Source organism: Charadrius vociferus, unplaced genomic scaffold (assembly GCF_000708025.1).
Source record: "Charadrius vociferus isolate BGI_N301 unplaced genomic scaffold, ASM70802v2 scaffold1677, whole genome shotgun sequence".
NCBI lineage: Eukaryota > Metazoa > Chordata > Aves > Charadriiformes > Charadriidae > Charadrius > Charadrius vociferus.
This window is the reverse complement of record NW_009649298.1, coordinates 272,767-279,165: the sequence shown is the minus strand read 5'-3', so window position 1 is coordinate 279,165 and position 6,399 is coordinate 272,767.

Genomic DNA, 6,399 nt, shown 5'->3' with positions numbered 1-6,399 from the left:
GCAGAGGGAGGGAAGGGAAGGGCTGATGCTGTGGGGAGGGACGTTCGCTACTGGAGGAGGAAGCATAAGCTGAGACATGGAGCAGAAGGTGATGAGGAAAGAAACCTTCAGGGAGGGCAGAAAGAGCGCAGGGAAGGGGCTCTAGGGCAGTCTGAGTGACCATCCTCTATTGAAAGAGACTTCTGAGTGAAAATCGAGTTTTCATTAAAGTAGGTGTGTGCTAATATAATATAATATAATAATGTAATATACAACACCTTTGAGTTATTATAAATGTGCAGTAACAGGATAAAATCAAGAACAACAAGTTTTCCCAAATAATACTGAAGTAGTAATTTTGACAGCAGAGCTCTGCTGGACCTGACACACCCTTCTGGTGGAGGAAAACAATTCCCAGAGAAAATGCTAAATAAAGAACCTCTAAATGGATTTTAAAAAAAAGGCAAACAGGAAGAACCAGCTGGCAACATGTGGGAAGATAAAAGGGTGAGACAAATTAATATGTGGGAGAGAATTTTTTTAAAAGTAAGATACAATAAACAGGCAGAAAAAAAAAAAGATGCCGGTATTTTATTACCACAGAGAAAGGAATTGCAAACACACTCGGGAGCACGACTGCGTTTTGCTGCTTGTGCAAGCAAAGACTCAAGATCCAGCCTGTCCTGTCTCCCCAGCAGCAGCAGTACCTGGCACACGCCGCAGGCAGACCGCGAGTGCTGCTCACAGCCTCCTCTCCTCACCGTGCAGCGCTCTTTCTGCGCTAACTATGGGATGGGGTTTGACGACTAACCTTATACAGAGGTCTAACATGAAGGCTTCCGACACAAAGACTTCAGGGGATGTGCCGAGTCTTAATCAGTGCCCATTTCCAAAGAAAGAAACAGCTGAGACCTTTCAGGAACGACAACACGGGACAAGCCAAAGCCCAACCACACACAGTTATCCTCTAGGCAGAAATGACAGCAAAGGTGGCGCTTTTTGGAGCCAGTTTCGTTTCTTGCTCTGAGCCTCTGCTCTGCAGAAAGCCTCATCTGCTCATGTGTCACCTCTCGTGCCCTGAGCTGTCAACCCCAAGTCCCACACCACCTCTGTGTCTGCCCCAGCACAGAGGGCCAGGGACCGGGCAGACTGCGGAGCGGCTCCGGCTGCGGCGGTGCGGCCGTCCCGGCGGGAATGACTCTCCCACTCTCTGTCCGGTAACAGACACTTGTTGGCCCTGTGCGGGCAATTGCTCTAACGAGCTTCTGGACAAGGCTCTGTATTAAGCACTTTCTCTACCAAGTTCTGTATCTCCCATTCCTGCAACACTAATTACACTGTGCTTTCAGCATTATTTAACCCACCTCAGTGTTTACACAGCAGCTCTAAGGCCACCGCATTACATGCTACGCTGAAATAAGCAGCTGCCTTCCCTGCCCAGTGAGTCGGTAACCTGGACAGTGACGGGAAACGATGACTGTGGAAAGAGCATAGGAAGAGACAGGGAAGAGAAGACAAACGGAATGCAGAGGACGCAGTGCATGGGACGACAGGACAAGAAGTGACCTGGGACATGAACTGCCAGCAAACGTCTCTGGTATTGCACACAGGCACTCACACTAGCTGACAGGTCATGCAGCTTGTAAGAGCTCGGTGGTGTTCTCTTTTGATGTGCAAATCTTGTAAAGCAATAATGAGTGAGTATCTCAAAGCCAGACAGAGACTTCGGCTGAAGGTGTAAGATTGGCAGAGGAATCTAAAGCCAACAAGAGCAGGGGGGTCCAGCGAGCAGAGGGGGTGTATCTGCACTCAGAAGCTGTCAGCGTCCCCACCAGCCGCCGTGGGTGCAGCGTGCTGTGACTGCTGGAGCAGAAGTGGTCTCTGTCCGACAGAGAGCGCAGACCCATGGGAATTACTCCACCATCAGAGAAAGTCCCTGAGGAGTGTGACCAGTCCAGAGGTTTAAGACATCAGTGAAGAAACAAAGAAAACAACTAGTTTAGCAAATTGCCAATGCAGGAAATCAGCCATGAGTTAAGGACTGCACCGCACAAGCAATTACAGCTGATTACAGGCACCGTGCAGTTTTAATAGTAGGCCGTATTCTGGTGTGAGGCATAAGCTATAATTTCTCTATAAAAGTCTATTTTATAAAGTACACAGACAGATACAGTCTCACTCACACCCATAGTAACTATCTGTGGGCTCTGTATTTTTGTTTACTGGTTTGTGTAATATTTATAAAGAATTATATAGATAAGCACTACTATAATCAGCAGGAGATTTCTCAGCTCAGTACACTGAATAACGTAATTTAAGCTGCCAGTATGAACCACATATTGAAAGTGCACTGAAATTAAGAGACTTTTTAGGACAAGTATGAAATAAAGATTAAAAGAAGACGCTCTGGGGAGGCTCTGGCTGGCCCATACCTTTGCCTGCCTGTCTCTGTTGTACCTCTGTATGGAACTGGAGCACAGGGAGCACCTGAATACCCCGGCTCCGCTGGGCAGGTTCTGGTTTGACCCCCGGTGCTCCCAGCGGGGACCGCAGGCTGAAGCCCCGTTTTTCCTCCCGACCTGCGCCACACTCGGCCGTCCGGGCAGGAGTGAGATGGCTGCAGATCCCCTCACCCATCAGCGCTCCAGTCTGCCCTAATACAGAGCTCCTCTTTGCCATGATAACCAGTAGTGCTTCCAGAGATGCAAATGCCGGGGAGTCTGGCTGCACTGTCATCGTCTGTCAGGCGCTGGAAGGAAATTAAAACCCTTCACAAAATGAATCAGGGAAGATGGCGAGCTTCAGTGGGATGAAACCTCCATGTTCTGCTAAACTTCTCCTTCATCACCAGCAAATGTTCAGAGGCAGTTTGAAGATGTGAACAGTCAGCAAGAAAAAAACTGAAACAGAGTAATCACCTTGGTCTCTCAGGCGTATTTAAGACCAAGGATCACGCTGTTACCAAACTCATTGTGATAATTATTTCAGTTGCCTTACAGGAATTTCGCTAAACGTGGTGGTATAAACCAGTGAGTCATCACCCAGAAAAAAGTCATGGTCTGCATTTGAAAGATGGGAGCATGAGGTCTGGAGCCGGCTCAGTATCACATCAAAGAAGTGTTTAATAAGTGATGCCTAATGGCTATTATGCAAATTATTAATGGTAATTACAAGTGACAAGATAAAATCATATTCCAGTGTGGTTGCACAAACATCACTGAAGCAATGCTTATGAAAGCAAAGTTCTGCCGAATTAGGCACACCCTTCTTGTAGTTGACACAAGAGAACATTATCGACGCTGATAAGCAAAGCGAGCGGAGTGCGGAAGAGCCGGGCTGGCATTTTGCGAAAAGGCTGTGCGGTGGGACAGTCACGGCTCCCATGGGACCGACCTCCACTGCCCACAGCATCCCGCGGAAACGTCACATCTTCCAGCCTCCCCCTGAGCCGCCCATCACTGCGTGTCAATATTTACACTTATTACCTCTTCACCCACTTTCAGCTCTCTCGTCTTTTCCATTGTGCCCACAAGAGTTAACAGCGTTTGCACAGATGTGCCGAGAGAAGAGCCCGTCCTACTTCCACCTGCACGGAGCCCTTTGTTTCCTCCTGTCTTACATTTACGTTGTAAATCCTTTGGGGACGTTCCTCTGTCTTGGACTTGCACAGTCCTTTCCTACACACTGTTCTGCCCCGAGGCAGCGCTCCTAGGCCACAGGAATACAAACAATAACAAAAGCGGAGGTAAAGAAATCAGTTCAGTGGGGAAAAAAGCTGGTACTGGTGGATGTTTTGGAACCAGACAGTGGCTCACAGCTAGAGAAAGCAGAGGCCCACGTGGCCAGTAAACACACAGACACACACACCCCTGCCCGACCTGCGGCGAGGTCTCGGTGCGGAGCCCCAGAACCCTGCCTGGGTGGGAAGGAGTGGGGCAATACGGCAGTGCCTGGAGGGAAGGGCCACGCGGCCGGGCACACCGCCCGCCTGCCGGCAAACACGGCTGCAGTAACCAGCACAGCACGAGGGGAACATCAAACTGGTTCTAAAATACAGCCTGGTTAGTCGGGGACTGGCTGTCAGATGCATTTGCTGTGTCAGTCTCATGTTCCGTGTCCCAGTGAAAGTGGCAGGAGCCCAGTAAAGGTCAAGAGAATGTAATTATATCCCAAATATGAGTACTTTGGAAGAATTGTATGATTGTTTCTAATCCTCACTCGTAAAATGAGATTCAGTAGCCTGTGGACCTTTCAGCCAGGCCACATGTAAAAGGTTGTTCAATGCTGCAAACCAGTTTGTTTTGTAGAGCAAGACCCATTCCTTCTTCCTATTAGGTCACTGCTGAGAGAAGCCGGTGTAGGTGCCCCGTCCCCACCCGTAGAGAAACGCCCAAGACCTGCAACGTCTCCCCCTAACCCAGGACTCTGCAGGGAGAGAAGCGCAGCCTGGACCCACAGCCCTGCTCCCTCTGCCTTGCTGTTAGGCAACTTCTTCTGAAAACCTACCCAGCAGAAGCAAAGCTCCAAGCAATCCAGACATTATATTAATTTCTGTTGGCTCTTACAGCCCCACCCTGTCTTCAATTATATTCCTCAAAATGACGGATGAAAGGCAGATTCACTCCCTATCCTCCGCTCTGCCCAGGATTTTCAGTATTGCGAGTTTGGGCTGTGTGGGGAGCACAGGGGATGTGTTTCTGGGGGGAGGATGGACTTGTATTTCAGGCGCTGCGGTCTTAGCGAGGAATCTGAGCTGTCAGACTCCGGCTCTGTCCTTGAGCAAGTTACTTCACTGAACCATCCAAATAATGAATATTCTAGGATGCTGCCAGCCTTGGGTAGGCGTCGTTTTATCATCTCTGATCTAAGCAAAGAAATAAATTATCTCACTGGAGCATGGAGCCTCCTAACTTGCACTGGTGAGGAGAGGAGCACATCTATATATGCTTGGGGACACTCTCCTACCATGGTGACAGAAGCCACCTGACTGCGCACACAGTCCTCCTGCCCAGCAGTAAATGGGAGGTGGCGGAGCGTACGAGTGCGGGTTTTCTCTGCCCTTCTGCCCGGAGGTGACGGCTGCTCTCAGGGCTCCCTGTCGGGTGTCACACTCACCACCAATGAGGATTTATCACAACTGCTCCTGTGAATATGGACATACTTGAGTCAAAGGTTACTTGTGAGTAAGAGTTGCTCGGAAATTCCACCCTGTAGGGAACAGCAGCCTCCGTCCCCTGGAGAGCCGAATATCCTCTCATTACAGCAGTCTGCAGAGAAAGGTACTTGCTCTGGCACAGCCAGTTCTCTGACCGCTCCTCTGGCTATTGCTTGCCTGGCTTTGGAGATGGTGCGCCCATGACTACCTGGGCTGTGCCAATGCCTGCTACTGCTCAGACAAACTCAGTCAAGAAATGCGGAAAGCTCTTTTCCGTCTTATTTTGTGCTCAGCAGGATCTTAGTAATGGCAAAGACCTGCGGGATCACATCCGAGTCCACCCAGCGAACTGAATATATCGCCCATGGATACTCCCTTTCCTCTCATCTTTTCCTTTATCTACGATCACCACAAATTGAGGCAGCACGGACAGCAATTAAAGTAATTGAAAAATAACTTCAGAGAGGTACTTCATACACTTCAGCTTCCATCAAGTCTGTGTACCAGACCCAGAGAGAGACAGGGACTTCCAACATTTAGCAGGCCAGATCTTCGCACACCGCGAGCAAGTTCTCTTCTTGTGTTTGCATGGCCAGAGAAAGATAAGCCACAAATGGGGAACTCTCACCTCAGAGATTTCAGAAATCTCGCGGTAAAGCACGTATTCGGCCGACTGCCTGTCGTGGAGCCAGGTGACAGACACCTACACCACCATAGCCCTGGTCTGGGCACTACTGCAGTCGCCATTATTCACGCTTTTCAGAAGTGAGAATTTGTATTAACTTCCCATTTTTGTTCCACAGACTCTACCATAGCATGTGATATAAAAATGTTTATTGGACTAAGAATAAACTAAATACAAATTAATAAAAGATAAAAGGCACTTTGATGTTATAAATACCAATGTTTCTTCTTTGTACATAATCTAGGGCAAATTTTTTTCTTGACTTGTTGTAAGGTTTGCATCATACAAAAAGCTGATGACTCATAAAACATTATTTTACTTTTTGGAATAAGCTGCTGACATGTAAAGTATCTTCCTTGTGAACTGGGATTTCTAGAGGGAAACTGCCTATGGGCTATTTATTCTTGGCATAAACAGCAAGACTAGCCAGCCCCGTGGGAAGAAGAAACACCCTATAGGTGACACCCCCTTTGGAAGGTATAAATAGAGATCTGCGGCAACAACCACCCTGCAGTCTGATTCAATATCAAGCTGTGCATCTTGCTTTGGGCTTTGGGCTGGATCTGCAGCTGTCCTCAAA